The 23,022-nt window shown below is 34.4% G+C and overlaps 1 long non-coding RNA gene across 2 annotated transcripts; it reads left to right on the forward strand.

The window, feature by feature from the left end:
• Window positions 1-125: 125 nt before the first annotated feature.
• LOC107877829 lies at window positions 126-6,887 on the forward strand. Of its 2 annotated transcripts, XR_001676544.2 has the most exons (6): window positions 126-231; window positions 1,098-1,220; window positions 2,029-2,123; window positions 2,687-3,936; window positions 4,011-4,112; window positions 4,955-6,887. It is a non-coding gene; the product is annotated as an uncharacterized LOC107877829 (long non-coding RNA). The 2 variants fall into 2 exon arrangements; XR_007042983.1 differs by having other exon boundaries at window positions 2,029-3,936.
• The last annotated feature ends 16,135 nt before the right edge of the window (window positions 6,888-23,022 follow it).

The raw sequence follows: 23,022 nt of genomic DNA on the forward strand, positions 1-23,022 counted from the left end.
AACCAAGGGACGACCAAGGGTAAAATAGGAATTTCACACTAACAAAAATCACTCTTTCTCATATTCTAGAACCATCCGGTTCTTTCTTTAGCTAGCACCTCAACATACCCAGCACTACTCTCAAACGAAAACTCAAAAACTCTCTCTGTTTCTCCTGTTGCATCCCCTACCGTCCTCTTCAACTTCCTTCGCCGCAACCACCGCCGTCGTCATCCTCCAACAAAAACTCCGGTAAGTGGCGTAGCATTTTTAGTTTTCTTAACGGTAATGGTAATGGGAATAGACACAAACAACATTCTTCATCGGAGTTCCATTATGATCCGTTGTGTTATTCATTGAATTTTGAGAAAAATTAATTGTTTATACTCTTTATAAGTTTTTTAGATATTTATTTGTTTTTTCGAGTTCTTAAAAACGTAGTCGTCTCTGAATTTGATGTTTAGTCTAATTTCTAGCTTAGCTCAAAATGTTACACTCAACGGGCTTTGTTGGTTTTAGTATCAAGGAAATGTAATAGTGATAGTCAGTAATCTCAGAATTCACCTGTTTAATCCAATGTCAAAGTTTGTCTGCACATTTTCTCTGATTTATTCAGTAGAAAACTATCGCTAAAGAATCTAATTTTAGATGCTTATAAAGTTGTTGATTTTAAGAAAACTGAAGTTTATTCAGTACCATGATGCATTGTATGCGACCTTACCTTGCATTATACTAATTAAAAATCAAATACGTAGGAACAACATCATTGGAATGTGTCTTCTTATTTGCCTCGACCTGTAAGAATAAGACTTCTACATTATTGGCAATCCAAGCCAGAAAAATGCATTTATGGATTATTACTGTTCTCGAAATATTTACTTTGCTAACTTCCTTTTTTTTTTGCCAAGCAGCAATTAATGATTTAATTAAGTACCTTCTCTTTTTCATCTTATCTTAGAGGATCCTTGGGTTTATGTGAGGAAGCACTATAATTTCTTCCAGGCAAAATTGGTTCACAGCTACTGCTCCGTAGTCCTTTCCTTTGTTTGCTTATCAAGGATTTGAAATAAAAAATGTTCATACATATTTGTAACTTATCATATATCTTTCATGTGTAGGATCTTAATGATGTGCTAGCTGGTATAGATTATGTCATAGATATGGGACTTGCAGATCCATCTAAAATAAATATGTTTGGTGTTTCCCTTGGTGGATTCCTAACAACACACTTGATTGGCCAGGTCTGCTGTAGTTCTACAAATCTTTATAATTTCTATGTCGTATCCATTTAAATTTGTAAAACTTCTGGTCCTTGCTAGATTTGTTCTATACACATTTGTTGCATTATGTAGCGAAAGTGGATAAGTTTGTGTATCTGTAAGACTATACATTGACAGTTTACCGAAGCACCTTCATCTGAACACCTTGTTGTCTTTCACAGCAAATCACGTATATCACACATTTCCAAGGTCTGGTGTAGTCAGCAAAGTCTGAATTTCGGAAAAGCTTTCTATTTTAACCAATTGTATATCAAATCGTAAATAAAAGATGAAGTATTAAGTTTTTTCTAGATTTCAATGATCATTGGTAATAGTTGTACAATGGCAAAAGAGTAATTTAACACAGACTCTAAAAGCAACGACCAATCTTTCATCTGAACTTTCAGCTAATACAGTTATGATATATCACCATAGGAAGCTTTTGGCTCTTCATGAGGGGGATAAACCATGTAAGTTACTTTTTCGTTTGATCAATTAGACGAGAAACTTAAGCAATCTATCATCTAAATGCTTGGTGACCTGAATATGTTATCAAGATTCTTCGACATCTTGTAGTTAATTACTTCCTTCCATTTATTCTGTACGATTGTAACTTTCTAATTGCCAGATATGATCTTATATGCATTCATGCTGCCAAACAGTGATGTGACTGTTCTTTTAGTAAGATTGCTATTTGTTGAAGTTTGTGACTGTGCACCACCGAAGAACCCAATTATTGGTATACTGTGTTTTCCTTTTTATATGAACAAAATAAATATTTTGTTCACAGATGTAGTTAGCGTTCTGGAGAATGGAGATCTGGAAACGCTTGGCATGCTGGATTACGATAAAAGGTTGCAACATTCTTTCACTGCTCACCCGAAGGTTGACCTTGTAACTGTTAAGAGAATAGTCATCTGAATTTGCTACCAATTATGGAAATAAATATGACTGCTTAATTGGTTCCAGTCCTTTGTTCGTAAAGAATGTTACCTAAACTTTTAAAAAGGAACACCCATCAACTATGGATATCAGTTCATCACTTCCATGTATCCTTTCCTTTAGTTGCAAAATCCTCCAAGTTGTTCTCCAATGAACAAGGTTCTTCCTCTCATTTCGGACCCTGGCTTCCTGAATTCTATATAGGTCATTACTTGAATGGAGATATAAGAACCTTTAAAATATCCTGTTACTACCCATTACCATTTTATGAAAGTACACTTAACTACTTAGTAGTGGAGATCACTAGGATTTGGAATTGATGTTAACTTGATTCAAGTTATGTGGCCTTTATTTGAGAAAGAACTTAGGTGTCCAGGTGCCTTTTGTTCAGATGTACAATGAAATATGGATCTAAAATAAAGCTGGGGAGTAAAATATGTGATGATTTATTCAATTATATACTATTATGTAAATACAGAGTTTGACTTGAAAATATTTGCATGCAGAGGAAATGTTTACTTTTGGCTACTGACAGACACCACCTTACGCTACGTATCTGTTATGATGCACGACTTTGCTATTACTGAAAATTATGTAATTATGATAGATCTTCCATTGTACTTCAGACCAAAGGTATGCCATCTTCGCAATTTCTTTTTTCTATTGATCTATACTTGCAGAGTTTTGGGTTCGCTCTCCTGATGACAACGACAGAAATTATTCTGGTGAAGTAGCATCATTTTTGTTTATAAATTTGAGTTCTCAGAGATGGTGGTGTTGTCTTATAAACAAAGGGGTTAAGTAAAATAATGGCTAAAATGGAACTAAATGATTTTGAATTTCTAGTAAATGGAAAGTAAATTATGATATTCAACTCTTGTCTTCAAGTTCTTAATGAATAATCTATGGCTCTTTAAAGTCCAGTATTCATCAAATCAACTTTGAGATGTGCTATCCATATGTATACGGAAGTTAACTATATGTTATCTGCGAGTTTACACTTGATGCCTTTACTGATGAATGACAGTTCAATTGCTTGGTTCAGTTAACTGCTTAAAAGTTCCCTCATGCTTTTTCTTTTCCCGAATTTAATCACAAAAGTGAGATTAATAGGCTATGTATTTCTTTGGAAATGGTGAAAAACAAACAACTGGCATACAACTTTGACCCCACAAAGAAGGCTCGCTTTGGAGTTCTTCCACACTATGCAAAACATGAATCCCTAATCAAGTGGTTCGAGCTGCCTAACTATTTTATTTTCTACAATGGTATGAAATTTTAAAATTTAAAATTTGTTTTCATTTTTATATCTGATATGTGGAAGTTCATGCCCCTTGATTGGAAAATAGAATAAATTTCTAGCCACGAGATAGATATTAGTGTATAATTTTTCACTTTGAAGAGATGGATACACTTTAGGACCCAATGTAGATGGTTTGCACTTCTTAGATTGTCTTGTTAGACATAATGACTACCTGACTTTGAGCAACTTTTATTACAAACTGCAAAAATACAAAAATGTTTAGCCTCTTATTGGACACCACCCGACATAAACTTCAACGAATCACAAGATGTACATGTTTTAGTCTTACTAACTGATTCAAACTGAGTTTGGTTTCGTTGCTTGACCAGCCAATGCTTGGGATGAGGGAGATGATATGGTCTTGATCACTTACCGCCTGTAGAATCCAGATTTAGACGCGATTAATGGAACTGAAAAAGAACAACAGCGTGATGGTTTCACAAATGAGCCGTAGTAAAATTCTAACTTGATAATCTTATTTGACTTTCAGATCTTCCAATTATCTTGATTTTACTCGTAATTGTCAGGTATGCGATGAGGTTCAATATGAAGAATGGTCTAGCATCATAGAAGAAACTATCAGAGTCAGATGTTGATTTCCCACGGGTCAATGAGAACTACACTGGAAGGTTAGCTGTTACAAGATTTTTCATTTCAATTCTGAAATTTTTGCGCTACATGTATAAAATATCTAGGATATGGGATTAATGGATGTTGAAATGCAGCACTTTAGTATCTTAAGTGTTCTTAACCTCACTTATATTTAGAGTGTTTTAAGGGTTATCTCCGGCAGTGTGAATGGTCCAATCAAGAGTCCAGATAATACCATCTAGCATCAGTTTTCTTCTGATATACAGCAAAATAAATTTGGGTTACAGTAGTCATATCATTGTCATTGTTGAGTTTTGCACATCTAAATATTCGGTAGCATTCTGTTTTAGTTATAAGTTATTAGTATACTATAATGCTAAAGATAGTTACCATGTTTACCTAAATGTTTTACTCTTTGACTTTGGCATTTTATCATTCGCAGTGGGCGTTGACGTGCTTTTGCACTTCGACCGGGCTTGAGAGTAGTATGTTGCTAATATACTTCTTGAGTTTTATTTAAAATACTGAATAGAGTTTTGATGACTCTTTGAATACTAAATATTGATAATATTTATATCTAATAATTGGATAAAAAAAATAGTAACTATTCTGAGTTTTAGAACTTCTTATATATATGGATATTATTTATATTGAGTTTGAACCTTCCACCTATGATGAAATTTTAAATGTGTGAGGCCACTTAGATCGACATAATACATAAATTCGTCTATTAACTTGGACCTAGCTGGTATCTACGCCCTTCAACTTTTAATGTACAGAAGTAAACATATAAACTATCATTGAGTTGAACATTTATAAAAAGTTTGTACATTTTCGAACTGTTTGCCCATGCTAATATAGTTTCCTATTGAATATTCAGGTTTGGATGCATTAACTGCTTTCTTCAGTTCCTTCACATGTCAATTCTCAATAAATTATGTGGTGACTTTAGCTATTAAAGTAGCATTCTCATAAATTGCTACTCCATGGAGAATCAAAACATTTTTGTTGGCTAAGAGTTTCTTGATGTCAAGGCCTTCCGCAGTGCAATTAAAGAGGCTGCTATTGCACAACATTTTGAACTTCGCATAGTAAGAAGTGATCTGATTCGCTACATTGCTAAATATGACTCAGAAGGTTGTCCATGGCGTATTCATGCTATTAAGCCTCCCAATGTTCCTACCTTTACTATAAGAAGCCTTGAGGGAACACATACCTGCGGAAAAAATGCACAAAATGGGCATCATAAGGTTTCTGTTGATTGGATAGTGAACTTTATAAAGGAGAGTTTGCGTGATAACATAAATTACAAGCCAAAAGACATTTTCCATGATATATATAAGCAGTATGGCATAACTATACCATACAAGCAAGCTTGAAGGGCCAAGGAAAGAGGGCTTCAAGCTATATATGGATCTTTCGAAGAAGGGTATTGTCTATTACCTGCATATTATGAGCAAATCAAGAAGAAAAATCCCAGAAGTCATGCTGAGGTTTTTACAACTGGTTTAGATAGTCAGTTTTAGAGGTTCTTCATTTCCTTTTATGCTTCTCTTCATGGGTTCCTGAATGGTTGCTTGCTTGTTATTTGTCTTGGTGGTAAATACTTGGGTACTTTACTCTCAGCGACTTCTTTTGATGCTGACGGTGGAGTATTTCTGCTTGCTTTTGGTATTGTCGATGAAGAAAATGATGATAGTTGGATGTGGTTCTTGTTAGAATTGTGTAAAGCTCTAGACATAAGCACTGAGAAAATATCACCTCTTATATTTCTGTCTGATGGATAAAAGAGTATTGCAGATGCTGTGATAAAGAAATTTCCCTCTTCTTGTCATGCAATTTGTATGCAGTATCTGAGTGAAAACATCAGCAAAGAGTTCAATAATTCAAGGGTAGTTCAACTCCTGTGGAAAGCCGCATATTCTACGTCCATCATATGGTTTAAAGAGAAAATGGCAGAAATTGAGAAGGTTTCTTCAGATGCAGCAACGTGGCTTCAACAGTATCCTCCTTCACATTGGGCATTAATTCATTTTGACGAAACAAGATATGGTCATTTCTCTTCAAACATTAATGAGTTCAATAAATGAATTCTTGAAGCGCGTGAGCTTTCTATTATTCAGGTGATTAAACGGATTCACTGTAAGTTAACAGAAGAGTTTGAGCAGCAACGATCAAGTAGTAGCACATGGAGTTCTACCCTCGCTCCATCTACTGAGAAGCGCATTATGGACGGAAGATCTCATGCTTCCACATATCAAGTACTAATGCCAGATAAAGTTGAATTTGAAGTTATCTCAGTGGAGCGTTCGCACATCGTGAATACAGGTACACGATCCTGTTCTTGTCGCGATTGGCAGTTGTATAGGATACCATGTTCTCATGTTATTGCTCTCTCGAATCATGTGAAAAGGATGTTTACACCTTCACAAAGAAATATTTCACTACAGATAATTATCGTGAGAGTTATAGTAAAGAGGTACACCCCATCCCTGATAAACTCGAATGGTCAAGAACCCGAATAGTCCGACCACATAAGTGTCGTCGACCACCAGGATGACCTAAAAAGAAGCGGTTATGCATTGAAGATCTTAATCGCAAAACACATACTGTCCATTGTAGTAAGTGCAATCAAACAAGACATTACAAGACAACCCGCAAAGAGGTTGTTTAGAGTACACAACAGTTGTAGATGTGTAGCCAACCCACCCCAACATCCCTATTTTCTTTCGAGAACTAAAAAGTTCTCAATGGATGGTTCAAACCCAATGGATAATTGGCCTGTCCCTTTCCCTTCTCCATGAAAAGTGTAGCGCCGCTTATCGAAGTTTTCATTATTTTTAGGTTCTTTTCTTGGAGATAGAATTAGAAAATATTGTCGAAAGATGTGATTAGAGGTCTCAACTGGCTTTATATATATGTTGAAGCATTATATGCTGTTCAAATATTATAAAATAGGGTTGCTTATTATACCCAAAAACTGTTTCTCAATGACTTTGAGGAAGTGTGCTTTATAATTTATTTGGTTTCTGTTATCAAAAAGTTCAAAGATTTGGTTACTATATTCTTAATCATGTATTTAATTAATTAGAAGAGAAGAGGCATCAAGTATCCTCTAAAACTTTTTTTGAATTATCATTACGCACCTAAACTTTATGGGTAATTGTTTACCTTACTAATCCCGAGACAACGTGGACCCTGACTGTAAATATTTATGTTGATTTGAATGAATCATCCTATTTAACCTCCCTTTAGCCAACAAATACACCATCTAAACTCAACTTATTTTTATTTTGTTTCCATCACATATTCAGTACCTGCATTGGGACTTTGATTAATTCGAATACACTCCGCATATATGACTCACTTAAGGGGAGAAAGCTCCCTAGCAAAATTTCTTATATTTTTAGGGATCATACTCGGGATAGAGTTAAAAGGTGAAAGGTTCTTAGTCATCCCACGAGTCAGGTAAACTCATCACATATGCTAATGTTAATCAAATTAGGAAGAGCTAATAGGCAATTAATTTCTAACAGTTATATTAACTACAATCAATGAAATACCATAAATACAAGTTAATTCATTCACAATAAAACCAACAAATACGTATAGAAAAAATTCCTTCAAGTTATGTATATATATGTATTAACTATATGATTTTTTTTAAAAAAAATTCTATCGGTATAACTTAACTTGTTATAACAAAATGAAGTAACAGTGAGAGCATAGACCCACTATCTATTGTTGCTGACACAGGGGGAATGGTTGGACAAATAGGAATTTTTCTACTTTGGTGTCGACCTGTTTATAATTGTGTTCAAAGATTTATTGATTTTCTCAGGAATCCACGGCCTTTACCTCCTTAAGAAGAAATTGACGAAAATATTTGGAACGACTTGAAAGATCGATTTCATCTCTGAAACAATTCAAAGGCGTGAATTTAATCTTTCGATTTATCGTCAAAATTCAGCTTGTTAGTGAGTTTAGTTGTGTGTCTAATAAGAATATGTTTGAATTCTCGATTTTAAGGTTTTACAAATAACTTTAGTAATATTTTTTATAAGTATATAGTTACATATATGTATTAAAAAAATTATGAAATGATGTTGGATAACCTTTTTTTTAGAATGTCTTACAGGAGAACAAGAAAGTTGTAAGGTCGAATTCATTGACATTTAATATTCTATCAGATCATTTTAAAGATTATTATTACTCCTTAATAAGTGAAAATAGTATTGTTAAACGTAATGCAAGTACTTTATAACAATTTAAATTGCATTGATAGTGTAAATTGACAAATCCATAATGATATTATATAACAAGATGAATTAGAAAATTCACTTGTTTAGGAGGATAAATTACAAAAAATTTAAAAACGTAGTAGGATAGTAAATAGAATAATTGATTAACAATAGTAATATGTAACGTCCAATAATTTTATTGAAACATCAACATCACCAATAACAAATCTTACAAAGTAATTCATATCTATTTTGCTCGGATCCTTAAGAACTGTTATCGTATTTATATCGAATCATGTAAGATACATAATTTTTGAATAATACATGCTAATTTGTGGTTCAAATACAGCAACAACAGGCCCTATCCTTGCAGCAGAAGCAGCAACACATCGCGAACATACTGCATTTTCAAGATTTATAAAATTCCACCAAAAATAAAATTAAAACATACAAAAAATATAAATATAAATATAAATATACTTATCTATTAGTCAACTATACTTCTTATTTCGAATTATTTAAGAGAAAATTCAATATTTAAAAGATTCACCGCGGTTACATTGTACTTACTCTACCACGCTAGCTGTTAATCTACTGCAACCTTTCTCTTTTATCCGGTTTAATACCGGTTATGCAATAAGAATTTGGATATATACGTATTATTTGCAAATAATATTATGTTTTATAATTTCATCCATTATTTAAACTTCAACTTGCAAAAAAGAACTCGAAGTTGAAAAAATGGTTCAGAGACTATTTCAAGTAAAATAATTGACAGCTCTTAGCCTCTCACTCACAAAACATCAAATTTTTTTAAGAAAAAAGTAAAATTTAAGTCCAAATAATTATTTCGACTTCTAAATTTCAAATACTCCTATTCGACTTCAACTTTAACTTCAAATTCTATTTTCTGAAGAAAAAAAATTGGGATCTCAATTCTTATATAGCTCTAATATTCTTTTCCTAAGAAAGTAAATTGAAACATAACGTTAAAAAATTAAAAAGAAAATAATGAGAATTATTATTATAATACAAACCAAGCATAGAGGCATCTTTTTTCCTCATGACACAATATGGATATTGCTTTAAATATATTAGTATTCTTTGTAGCGCAGAAGTCGATTTATCTATGCACGTAGCATACAAGTGTGACTACCATTGCAACATCTGATTTCTTGTTTAGGTATAATTACTCTGCATACGCACAATCAAGTGGAAAGGTTAGATACCTGCTTCCTTGGTCATATGTACTTTACACCTTTTTGTTTTCCGTGTTCATAAACATTTATAAACAAAGAAGGAACAAAGAGAAAAAACTTACTGCCTTCACCTATTTCAGGTTGTTATATATTTAATAATAATATGATTAGTAGTAAGAAAGTTGACATCTGTTTTGAAAATGAACTTTTATCGACCTCCTTGCGAACTTGCAATTATACTTGTTAAATGATAGAACTTTAATTTTACCTTTTTGGAGTTCATTAAAATTTCTGATGATTAGAAGTAAAATACTGCTAAATATGGTAGAAGTCAACTGTCAACCTCATCCCTAAATTATAAAATTATTATATTAGTGTTGATTTATATGTAGACATATCGTATCTACTAAATTTTTCTGCAACTCTCGCGTGTATATTACTTAAAAGCAAAAGGTAACATTGAGCTACTGAAGGTTTGATGTGTCTCAAGGCAATTGAATAGTTGATTATAGTCTTAAAAAACCTTGGCTTGGATCTTGGTGTGAGAGGAATGTATTCTTACGAAAAATGTACACGGAAATAAAGTGATATCTTCATGTTGATTCATTTGTCTATAAGCTATTGCCTTTCTGTACTCACATTTTGAACTTCTTAAAATAATTTACTCATTAAATTCAATTTAATTGGTGTTTGATCGTGAATGCTCAAGAGGTTGATCACAACAACAAAAATGCATCTCCTATTATAAAATTTATAAATATTTTTGTATTTATGTAAATAGACAACAATCATTATCATATGTGAATGTGAGCATCCAGTAGTATGTTATTCCCATGATTGTATAATACATACATTTGGAATCATTTCCATCAACTGATCCAATCAAACGGGATAATATGTACCTATGTAAATAGACAACAGACACTATCATATGTGAATGTGAGCATCCAGTAGTATATTATTTCCATTATTGTATAAAGCATACATTTGGGATCATTTCCATCAACTAATACAACAAACGGGATAATCTCTTACTGTTACATCTTCATTTTATTCTACTATACGTTGAGCCTGTGCAATGCACGGGCATACCTATCTAGTATATATATACAAGTGAAGGTTGGGGTGACAACTAAGGGTATTTCGATAATTTTAGCCACCTCAACCTTCACTTATATATAGTAGTAAATAAAATAGTTACACATGCATATGGTTTTTTTCTTATATTTATTGGTTTTGTCCTCATTTTTATGGTGCAATAAAATGGTTATACATGTCCTCTTGCTTTTTTCTTATATTTATTAGTTTTGTCCTCATGTATTATTTTAATAATATTTTTATTTAGACCTTTTAATTGAATTATACATGGTAGTATTTTTTTTTATAAATATCTTTTTATTCCTTATTAAAAGACTACCAAGGATATTTCGGTAATTTACAAATAGTAGTAAATAAAATGGTTACACATGCATATGATTTTTTTCCTATATTTATTAGTTTTGTCCTCATTTTTATGGTGCAGTAAAATGGTTAGACATGCATATTATTTTTTCTTATTTTTATTAGTTTTGTACTCATATATTATTTTAATAATATTTTTATTTAGACCTTTGTGATTGAATTATACATGATAATATTTTTTATAAATAACTTTTTGTTCCTTATTAAATGACTATTAAGGGTATTTCGGTAATTTTATGGTGCAATAAGTGAAGGTTGGGCTGACTACCATTGGTATTTCAGTAATTTTAGTCACCCTAACCTTCACTTATATATAGTAGTAATATCTTTTTGTTCCATATTAAATGAATACCAAGGATATTTCGTTAATTTTATGGTGCAATAAGTGAAGGTTGGGGTGACTACCAAGGGTTAGTCACCCCAACCTTCACTTATATATAGTAGTAAATAAAATGGGTACACATGCAGATGGTTTTTTTCTTATATTAATTAGTTTTGTCCTCATTTTTACGGTGCAATAAAATGGTTACACATACATATTATTTTTTCTTATATTTATTAGTTTTTTTCTCATGTATTATTTTAATAATATTTTTAATTAGACCTTTGTAATTGAATTATACATGGTAGTATTTTTTTATAAATGCCTTTTTGTTCCTTATTAAATGACTACCAAGGGTATTTCGATAATTTTATGGCGCAATAAGTGAAGGTTGGGGTGACTACCAGGAGTATTTCGTTAATTTCAGTCACCCCAACATTCACTTATATATAGTAATAAATAAAATGGTTATACATGCATATGATTTTTTCCTTATATTTATTAGTTTTGTCCTCATTTTTATGGTGCAATAAAATTGTTACACATGCATATTGCTTTTTTCTTATATTTATTAGTTTTTTCCTCATGTATTATTTTAATAATGTTTTTATTTGGACCTTTATAATTGAATTATACATGGTAGCATTTTTTTTTATAAATATCTTTTTATTTCTTATTAAATTACTTGTTTTATATACCCCAAGGGTATTTTGGTAATTTTATGGTACAATAAAATGGTTATACATACATATTATTTTTTTCTTATATTTATTAGTTTTGTCCTCATGTATTATTTTTATAATATTTTTATTTAGACCTTTGTAATTGAATTATACATGATAGTAATTTTTTATAAATATCTTTTTGTTCCTTATTAAATGAATACCAAGGGTATTTCGATAATTTTATGGTGCAATAAATATTTTGAAATCGATGTATGTCTTCTCAACTTATATATTTGAAACTTCCAAATGAGACGTGCAATCATGTACTTTTTCAGGAATGTCCAAACGATAGACGTGTCGTGAACTGTAGTTGCAACAATCTAGCTAGATTTTATTTACTTATATAATCACTTTTGTATTGGTTGGACCAGTCTAGCAAACTCAATTTATTCCACACTGAATGTATATATTATGTTAACATCGGTTCTTTGTACTACCTTACTTTTCTTTTACTCCTATACTAAACAATTAAAACAAGTAGAAAATAATATTCCCAAAATTGAATTTCTTTTGCAGATTAGTGTTGCCAAAATGCTCATACCTTGTACGGGCAAGGGTATCTAGTAATATTATATATCATTGTTTTATCACATAGCCTACACCCTCACCACCCTTATCCTGACCTCGCCCCCTCCCCCTAACCAAAATTTTTTTTTTTTTCAAAAAATCTTTTAAAACATTCTTATCTCACCTCTATTTCGACCCCACACCCTACCAAAATCCCACCCTATAAAACTTTTATCTCTATTCTGACCCCACACCCTAAAAAAATCCCACCCTAAAAAAACTTTCTTTAATTTATTTTTTAAAGTTAAAAAGTCTGAGGCCAACTTTATTCAAAATAAAAAGGAGCCCAAATCGGTGGTCTAATCTAAAAACCCACTCCACATAACAAAGCAAAAACAAACCAATAACAAGAAAAGGAAAGTGAAAAAAAAGATATCCTAACAACGATAGTTCAATGCAACAACTCAGGCATCCAAAGAAGACTTTGGAAAACCACCGTGAAGTCAATGAGTTAAGCTGATTCAATCATGCTCCACTGTAAAATCTCTATAGATTTCATCCCTATAAGGTTCAATCTTGAATCTTCTTCACCACCTCATTGTAAGTTCCTCTTTTTTTGGATTTGAGTTAGCCTTCACCTTATCACCAACTTTTACATATATACTATTTTTTTATTTAAATGGTTCCATTTTGCAGCGTCAAACTCTCTCTAGGCGTTGTGGGATCAAAGTTATGAAAAGTTTTTGTAATGCCCTAGAAATACCCATAGACGTCACACGGTGCTCAAGACTCTGAATAGCCCTAAGCTAACCCATGATATCTATTCAGCTTGAAACTCACATGACAAGTAAGATAGCATGTTTAAAAAATGAAGATAAACCATTCAATATCTTAATATGAATCCCTAAATTCAGGAAACTTAAACAAACTTCTTGAACTTGGAATATAAAAAGTTTGACAAGCCTCTACTACTAACTGGAGAGCCACTGGGATAGGCCCTAGCTGACCCGAACTTAATAAAAAAACAAATACTAAAATACTTGCATCAATGAACAGAAGTCTAATAAGATGGGCCCTCGAACTATGAGGACTCACCAAAAACCAGGATGTAGATGATGATGTTCATAGTCAATTATGCTGCTGAGAATGAGCATCAGAACCTACATTATAAGATAATGTAGCACATAGATATATATGTGAGTTCGTACTTTTGGAATGTACTAAATATGTGGGGGTGAAATGCATATGTAAAATAAGAACTGATTATATATATGTGCACTTTCAAAGGATGCATGTTAAGTGTAAATGACTCATCTTGGGCTTGAGTATAAACAACAATTTCAAGATCATAAAACATGGATAATGAAACATAAAAGTAAACTTAGTGAGCCATAATACTTCATTTCTAAAATATTTACTTTTTAGTCTTTCTTATCGAAGATTCTTCTAACCAACATACACCATGTGAGCTACCATGGAGTCCAACGTCTTACCTACAGTGGATCAAGGCAGTAGATTGTAAATCCACTATGTGTGGGTTCAATCCCCGTCATTCGCCCATCAATAAATGTGGGGAGAGTTGTTCTACCGTTACCATCCGATTAGAACCTTAACTTAAATGATCACTATACTTCATCCATATTGAGAAAAAGCTTAACCTATGGTAGCTCGTAGTTTTTAGGAATTTAGGGTACGCTCATCGCATTCCCTTCTTGGTGCTAAATACTACTCCCAGAATACATATATGCTCACACTTAAGAAATCCACCTTAAAATAGTATAAGGGTTTATAGAATGAAAACCAATTATGCTTCTCTTTACCTTAAATCATAATCAAGATGAAAAATTGTGGATTTCATGTCTTATCTTTAGATCAAAACATTAAGCTTTTCTTTAAATCATATTATGGAACATATCAATGGAACTTAAGGGCATAAACTTCTTGTAAACTCAATACTTGTACTTAGGTCTTGGGATTCATGCTTTGTTTCATAGAAATTCATAGCAAAGCATTATGTTCAATAATCACCTTGAAATCTTTCAACATCCCAGTCAGAATAATGAATTTCAAATCACAATATAGATTTTACAAGTCAAAACATGAGTATATGTAGACCTTGATATACTTAAAACTTTCTATCATATAGTAATGCCATACTTCAAGAATATGGTTAGTTGGGTATGAACTCTAATTCAAAATAAGCAAATTCAATCTTAAAATTATGTTTTTTGGGCATAAGGATGAAAGAATAACCTTATTCATAAACCCCACATACCTGGAATTACTTGACTTTTGAAGAAGGCTTGGATTTTTGAGACTTGGAAGATGACTTGGTGAGAAAACCCTAATTTTGATGTTCTTAAAGATGGGCGGAGGAAAGTGTCATTAATTAATTGAAAATGGAGGAAAATAATGCTCCTTTCTAGGTTATAAATTGTGGATTGGGAGTTAATAGAGGGGAAAAGACCAAAAGGCCCTTTAACTGAACATTATAGAAATTGGCCATTAGTCTACACGAGTAAACCATACAACTCATATGACGAAGGTACGAGTTAGCCTCGTGAATCGTAAGCTTGGCAGGATCAAAGATGGTATTCACTAGTCAACATACGAGTCTAACCTTATGACTAGTAACATCACCATATGACTTGTAGTTCCCCAACCGTAACTTGGGCAAAAACTTAGAGAACCTAGGCTGCTAACCTTACGACTCATCTTTATACGACTTGTATAGTGATCGTACGACTCTAAGGGTTGAGTCATACCTAAAACAGAATGTCAACCACCTCATACTGTCTTGGATACGACAATAACATACTACTTATATGTTGTAGGTACGACTCAAAGAAATGAGTCGTCTAATGCACAAAGGCCTTCAGACATGGGATATTACAATATTTCCCTTTTGGAAACATTCTTTCTCGAATATGATTCATATGGGGTTGGAATTTGGAAAAGAAACCACACCTCTACACCAAACTTATAACCAAGCTTGTATCTATCACAAGGATTCAATCATTCACAACAAAAGATATGACTTAAGAATACTTAAACACCCTTAAAGAGGAAGAATTTCGGCTGAAAATAACTCTTTACCTTTGGAAGGAATTGAGTTGGAAGAGAAGAGATGAGGGTACTTGGTCATCATGTCTGCTTCAGCTTTCCAAGTGGGCCCTTCGACCAATTGGTTTCTCCAAAGATCCTTTACTAATGTTACTTTCTTATTCCTTAGTCTTCGTACCTGCCTATCAAGTATATCCACATAAATCTCCTTATACGTCAAGTTACCTTGACCCTAATACTCTTTGGGGGAACTACTAAGGACGGGTCTCCAACGCACTTCTTGAGCATGGAAATATGGAAAATTGGTTGAATTGCAGCTAACCCCGATGAAAGGTTCAATTCATAAGACACCTCTCTTATATGATTCACTATATCATATGGACCAATAAATCGCGGACTCAACTTACCTTTCTTCCCAAATCTCATTATTCCTTTCATAAGCGACACTTTTAAGAATGCCCAATTGCCTACTTCAAACTTGAGCTTTTCCTTATTACACCAACATACGCTTTCTGATGGCCCCGAGAAGTTTTTAATCTCTCACGAATCAACTGAAGTTTTTCCATAACTTCAAAAAAAGAGTTCAACCCAATCAAAGCAGCTTCACCAATCTCAAACCATCCTATTGGTAATCTGACCTATGCCCATATAACACTTCAAATGAAGCCATCTGAATGCTAGTATGATAACTATTGTTATAAGCGAACCTAATCAAAGGTAGGGGGTCATCCCAACTTTCTTTAAAGTCTAAAACACAAGACCTCAGCATGTATTCTAATATCTGAATTATACGTTCAGCCTGACCATTGATCCATGTATTGAAGGTAGTACTGAGCTTAACCTTTGTGCTAAGGCCCTTCTAAAAAAACTGTCAAAACTGTGAAGTGAACTACGTACCTCTATCTGAAATGATGAATAAGGGTATTCATGAAGTTTTACTAACTCACTGATATATATTCTGGCATAATCTTTCGTTGTATCTGAAGTCTTGGTAGGTAGGAAATGGGTCGATTTAGACTTTCAATCTACTATTACCTAAATTGAATCATACTGACGTCTTATATGAGGCAACCTTGTGATGAAATCTGTATTCATAATTTCCCACTTCCAAGTTGGGATACTAATCTCTTGCAACGTACCTCTCAACCTCTGTTGTTCAACTTTAACTTACTGGCAGTTGGAACACTTGGCCGAAAACTCTGCTATGTCCTTCTTAATACTATTCCACCAATAAATTTCTCGTAAGTCTTGGTATATCTAAGTAGCACCCGGATGAATGGAATACCTCAAACCATGAGCCTCGGCTAGTATCCTTTCCCTCAACTCGTATACAATTGGAACACAAAGCCTACATAAATAGCGAAGTACACCATTTCGTTGTTTTCCTTCACTTCTACTACCAAAGATGATTCCGAACCATTCTAAACTACTACTTCTCTATCATTAGTGTCGAGCAAACGTACTACCAAATGGGCTAATATATGCACCTCTTTAGACAATTCCCATTCTTCCTATTTCACATGTGACATGGATAACCTACTCAGTGCGTCCGCCACCACGTTGGCCTTACCCGGATAATAGAGCACACTCATGTCATAATCTTTCAATAACTCTAACCACCTTCTCTGATGAAGATTTAGCTCGGGATGAGAAAATACACAGTGAAGGCTCTTATGATCCGTGAAAACATCAATTGCACACTATAGAGGTAATGTCTCCAAATTTACAAGGAAAACACTACGACAACTAACTTCAAGTCACGAGTTGGGTAATTCTTTTCGTGATCCTTAAGTTGCCTGGAGGCATAGGCTATCACTCTCCCATTATACATCAACACACAACCTAACCCAACTCTAGAAGAATCACAATACACCACAAATCCATCTAACCCCTCCGGTAAAGCTCACATTGGAGCCGAAGTCAATCTATCCTTCATCTCTTGGAAACTCTTCTCACAGTTATCAAACCATATAAACTTTACTTTCTTTTGGGTCATCTTAGTCCATGATGCATCTATAGAGGAGAATCCCTTAACAAATTTTCCATAATACCTGGGGAAACCCAAAAAACTTTTGATATCAGATGGAGTGATGGGTTTAGTGACATAACCCACCTGGGGGCCTTGCCGTAATGGCCATCCCAAGTTTGTTCGGGACCGAAGACCATCCCGTTACCCAACCCAACCTATAGCCGCCTGTACTGAGTTGGATGAATTTCAAGAATATAACAAGATAGTGTAATACCTCACATGAAGACTCTAGGATAGGATCACAATCTTGATCGACCAAATCGAGTCCAACAACACAACACCAACTGCCCAACCATACCAAAACATACCAAAGGCTGTAGCCAAACAAATTGCATAACATAATATAGTTAATCTCATAAAAATATGATGGAACAGTGAGAAATTATGTCCAATGATGTCAGCCCACCAGCTTATTCCAATGCCAAGGTCAATATCAATACCGATCTCGTCCATTCCAACCCATAGCAGTACCACAAAACCTTTAACCAAAAGAGTAAAAAAATCCAGTTAGGACATGCCCCCAACCATGCCCAAAACCAATATCCAAAATAATATTAAAGTGTCTGGAAATGTCCATAACATGAAATGGAGACTTTCGAAAGGATGGAACCTCACCACTTCAGTCAAATGTTGATTCCCGAGTCAACCGCTATGTAGTAAGAGTAAAACGGTCGGTTCCTATATAGCTTGGGTATACAACCCCCAGTAAACGGGTTAGTGGGTGAACACTAGCATGATCTCAGGATAAAGATAAAATAATGCCATTTATAAAACCAAGTAAAACCATCCATATACGCACAACCATAAATATATATATATATATATATATATATATATATATATATATATATATATAACCATATTGGGAAAGGGGACCAGGTTTAGCATGTATTTAAAACCTTTTCCTGGGTTGTGTAGCTTTTTCGTCCTAAACCGCCCACTGGTTAAATGGGTTCTACTCCCCCTGTTGAAATAGCTACAGTGCGTGCAGCCGTAGGCACCATAATACAAAAATTTTGCTAGATTCGGCCACAAGTTGTCAAGCATTGGAGTTAACTATGATGAGCTATACACCTTATTGAACTGAATTGCACAAGGAAATCCAGAATGGCATGGTGATTCTAGGAGTTTCACAAAGAAGGTTTCAGGTTTGTTGGAGGTGGACCAATACACCGCTTTATCAGCTCAGGTTGCGGCATTACAAAATATAATAAACACTCAGTTTAGTAGACTGAAATTGAGAGATCAATAGCCTACCGCAACAGTCAATACAGTTCGACAAACTAGTGGTTGGTGTGAGGTCTGCAGAAATAGTAGCCATTCAACGGCCATGTGTGCTTCAAATCCAAAATCAGTAATGTATATAGGCAATGCTCAAAGGACAAATTATGGTAATGCCTACAATATAAAATGACAGACTCAGCCATGGAACACACAACACCAAATTCAACAACCACAGGCTTCACCAAATCAGTCAACTAGCAATATAGAAGAGATGATGAAACAAATATTAGCTGGTCAAGCACAAATGGCTGCGGATATGAAAAATCAACAGGTAGAATTAACAAATCAGAAAGCAATTAGAGAAGAATTTTCTTGTGTTTTAAATCTACGAGGCATGATCTGAAAGATGAACAAAAAGGGATTAGAGAAGATTCCAGGACTGAGACTCCAAGTTTGAAAATTGAATACCAAGAAAGTGAAACATTCCTAAATTCCTTGTAGCCTCTCCCTAATGAGTATGGTTTGCTACATACCCCTAAAAGAGACTCTACTCGACACGGCTTTATGAACTCCCAATTGACCATGAACCTAGACTCTGATACCAACTTGACACGACCCGCCTGCGGGCTTTGTCATAATGGGCATCCCAAGTCCGTTCGGGATCGGAGACCACTCCCGTTACCTAACCCAATCTCCAGCCGCCAACCCTGAGTTGGCTGATTTTTAAGCATATAATAAAGTGTAACAACTCACATGAAGACTCTGGGATAGGATCATAATTGTGACGAACCCAATCGAGTCCAACCATACCACACCAATCTCCCAACCATACCAAACCACACCAAAGGCCACAAACTAGGCCATAACCAAATAAATTCCATAACATAATATAATTAATCCCAAAATAAAATATGATAGAGCAGTGCAAAATTATGTCCAATGATGTCAGCCCACCAGCTTATTCTAATGCCAAGTCTGACACCAATACCGATTCCATCCATTCCAACCCATAATCATACCACAAAACCTCTAACCAAAAGAGTAATAAAATTCGATTGGGACATGCCCCCAACCATGTCTAAAACCAATATCCAAACTAAAATCAAAGTAGCTAAAAATATCCATAACCTGAAATGGAACCTTCTGGGAGGATAAAAGCTCACCACTTCAGTCCAAATAATGATCCCCGAGTCAATCGCTATGTAGCAGGAGTAGAATAGCCGGTTCTTGCATAGCATGGGTATACAACAGCCAGTAGACGGGTTATGGGTGAACGCTAGCATGATCTCAAGATAACGATAAAATAATACCATTTATAAGACCAAGTAAAACCATCCATAAGCATATAACCATATGTATATATAAATAACTATACTGGGAAAGGGGACTGATTTTAGCATGCATTTAAAACCTTTACTTGGGATGTATAGCTTTGCCATCCTAAACCACCCACGAGCTATATAGATTCAGCTTTCCCTGTTGAAAGGGCCTAGTGCATGTAGCCGCACGACCAAGGAAGTAAACCTGGGATGAATAGTACATCCCCCAAAATCTAGTGTGATATCATGCACATAGTCTCCAAGACCAAACTCACATCAGCAAATATGAGTTTCTAGTTTTGGTCCCCCCATATCTCCACCTTCCATGGCTTTGCTACACATCCCACTATTATTACCTAATTAAAATCATTACCAAGAAACCAACCAATCCATTTACCTTTTATTAACCAAGGCCATTTAGTGGTGGTATCATCATACCGATCATACTTTCAAGTACTATCCATAGGCAACCATATATAGGTTTAAGGGGATATCTAAGTACCCTTCCATTTACCATATTAAACCACTTGGGGGATTCCATGTACCCCACAAGCATAACTATTTAACCATTTTCCTTTCAAAGCCATTTAAACCATTTATAATTCGTTTACCAAGTTTTAAAACAAGCAAGAGTTCCATTAAAAGTACTCAATGCAATGAAAACATTGCTATAGGCATTTTGTCAAACACATTGGGGGCATAATATAACCAAATCCAATTCCAATTATGATTAAACCATTCCCATACAATCCAATTATCCAAAACCACCATTAATGCACATAAATCATAATTAAAACCATGGAAAACCATAACTAACCATTTAATATCAAAACCCCCAAATTATATTTGAATACTAAAATCATACAACCAATGAAATCATGAAAACATTCATAAAAACCATGCTTTTAGATATAATTAACAATGAGGGAAGAGAACATTCCTTAAACTAAGATGATGATGAAAAGAGATCACCAAGACAAGCCCCAAAATAATTCTCTAGTTGAAACCCTGGCTTTCCTTGCCCAAAAGCTTTTGAAAGAATTATAGAGTGTTTTAGAAGAGTTTCTAAGTGTTAATGAATGGAATAATAGGGTAAATAACCTCCCAAGTAGGTTAGAAGTCATGGGACCTTATTAGGACAAGTGGGAAAATGTCCAGAATACCCCACTTAAGTTACACAAAATCCCATCTAAGAGGTACGACTGACCTTCATGAGTCGTACCCTCCAATACGATTGGTATCGTCCACTTGTATCCTAGCCTCAACCTTTGAATCCCACACTGTCCAGCATACGACTCATCCAACCAAGCCGTATTTGAAACATATGATCCGTACCCACCACTACAACTCGTACCCCTATATCGTATCCATTATAGTATCCAAAATCCATCCACCAACCAACACTGGTTATTGTATGACTAGACTATACCATCCGTACCCCCTCATACGGCTCGTACCCACGAGTCGTATTAGGTCCAGAGACCAAAGCTTCAGAAAATTTTCTAAAGGTCAAAACTAGGGTGTTATATCTGGGCCAGTGCTTCACTGCATTAATTTTTTGAGGATTTATATAAATATCGGCCCCTGAAATAACATGCCCCAAGAAGGTAACAAATTCTAACAAAAAATCACATTTTTTTAACTTTGCATATAATTAAAGGTCCTTGAGGCTTTGCAGTACTATTGTCAAATGGTCTGTATGTTTCTCCCCACTCTTGGAATATACCATTATGTCATCTATAAAGACAATGAAAAACATATCCAAATACTGCTTGAAGACCATGTTCATCAAATCCATAAAGGCTGAAGGAGCATTTGTTAGTCTAAATGACATAACCACAAACTCAAAATGACCGTACCTTGTTTGGAAAACTATTTTCAAAATGTATTGCTCCCTAAATTTCAATTGATGGTATCCTGACCTATGGTTAATCTTGGAAAACCATCGGGCACCCTGAAGTTGATCAAACAATTCATCGATTCTAGGAATGAGATACTTGTTCTTGATGGTAACCTTGTTTAATTATCTATAATCTATACACATTCTAAGAGTGCCATCTTTCTTGCACACGAAAAGAACTGGATCACCCTACAAAAAAATACAAGGTATGATGAAACCTTTATCTAAGAGGTCCTTAAGCTGCTCTTTCAACTCTTTATGTTTGGCCGAAGCCATATGATATGGAGGGATGGAGATAGGCTGAGTATCGGGAAGAAGATCGATACCAAATTTATTTCTCTATCTGGAGGTACCCTTGGCAGATCTTCGAGGAATACCTCAGGAAACTCATTGACTACACGGACTGATTAAATTGTTGGGGCTTTAGACTAGTGTCTTTGACTCAAACTAAATGGTAGATACACCCTTTTGATATTATTTTTCTGGCCTTAAGATAAGATATGAAATGACCTTTAGGAGACATAGAACTACCCCCCACTAAAAACTGTCTCACTAGGAAATTGAAACTTTACCACACGGGTGCAATAATCTATTCATGCATAGCATGAATGAAGCCAATCCATGCCCAAAATAACATCAAAATATACCATCTCTAATTCTATTAGGTCCATTAGTGTGATCTTATGAAGGATGGTAATAGGATAATCCCTATAGACTTGCCTAGCAACAGTTGACTCACCCACTGAGGTACAAAACTAAAAAGGGCTTAGGGAGATTTTCAGAACCTACCCCAAAATTTACAACAACTAATGAGGGTTATATAAAAGAGATTTGATCCTGAGTCTAACAACACATTTACATCAAAGTGCTAGGCACGAAGTATGCTAGTGAAAACATCCAATAAATTCTCATGCTCCTGATGGGATAGTGAAGCATAAAATCGATTCTAGCACTGATC

This window comes from Capsicum annuum, chromosome 7 (assembly GCF_002878395.1).
Source record: "Capsicum annuum cultivar UCD-10X-F1 chromosome 7, UCD10Xv1.1, whole genome shotgun sequence".
Classification (NCBI taxonomy): Eukaryota; Viridiplantae; Streptophyta; class Magnoliopsida; order Solanales; family Solanaceae; genus Capsicum; species Capsicum annuum.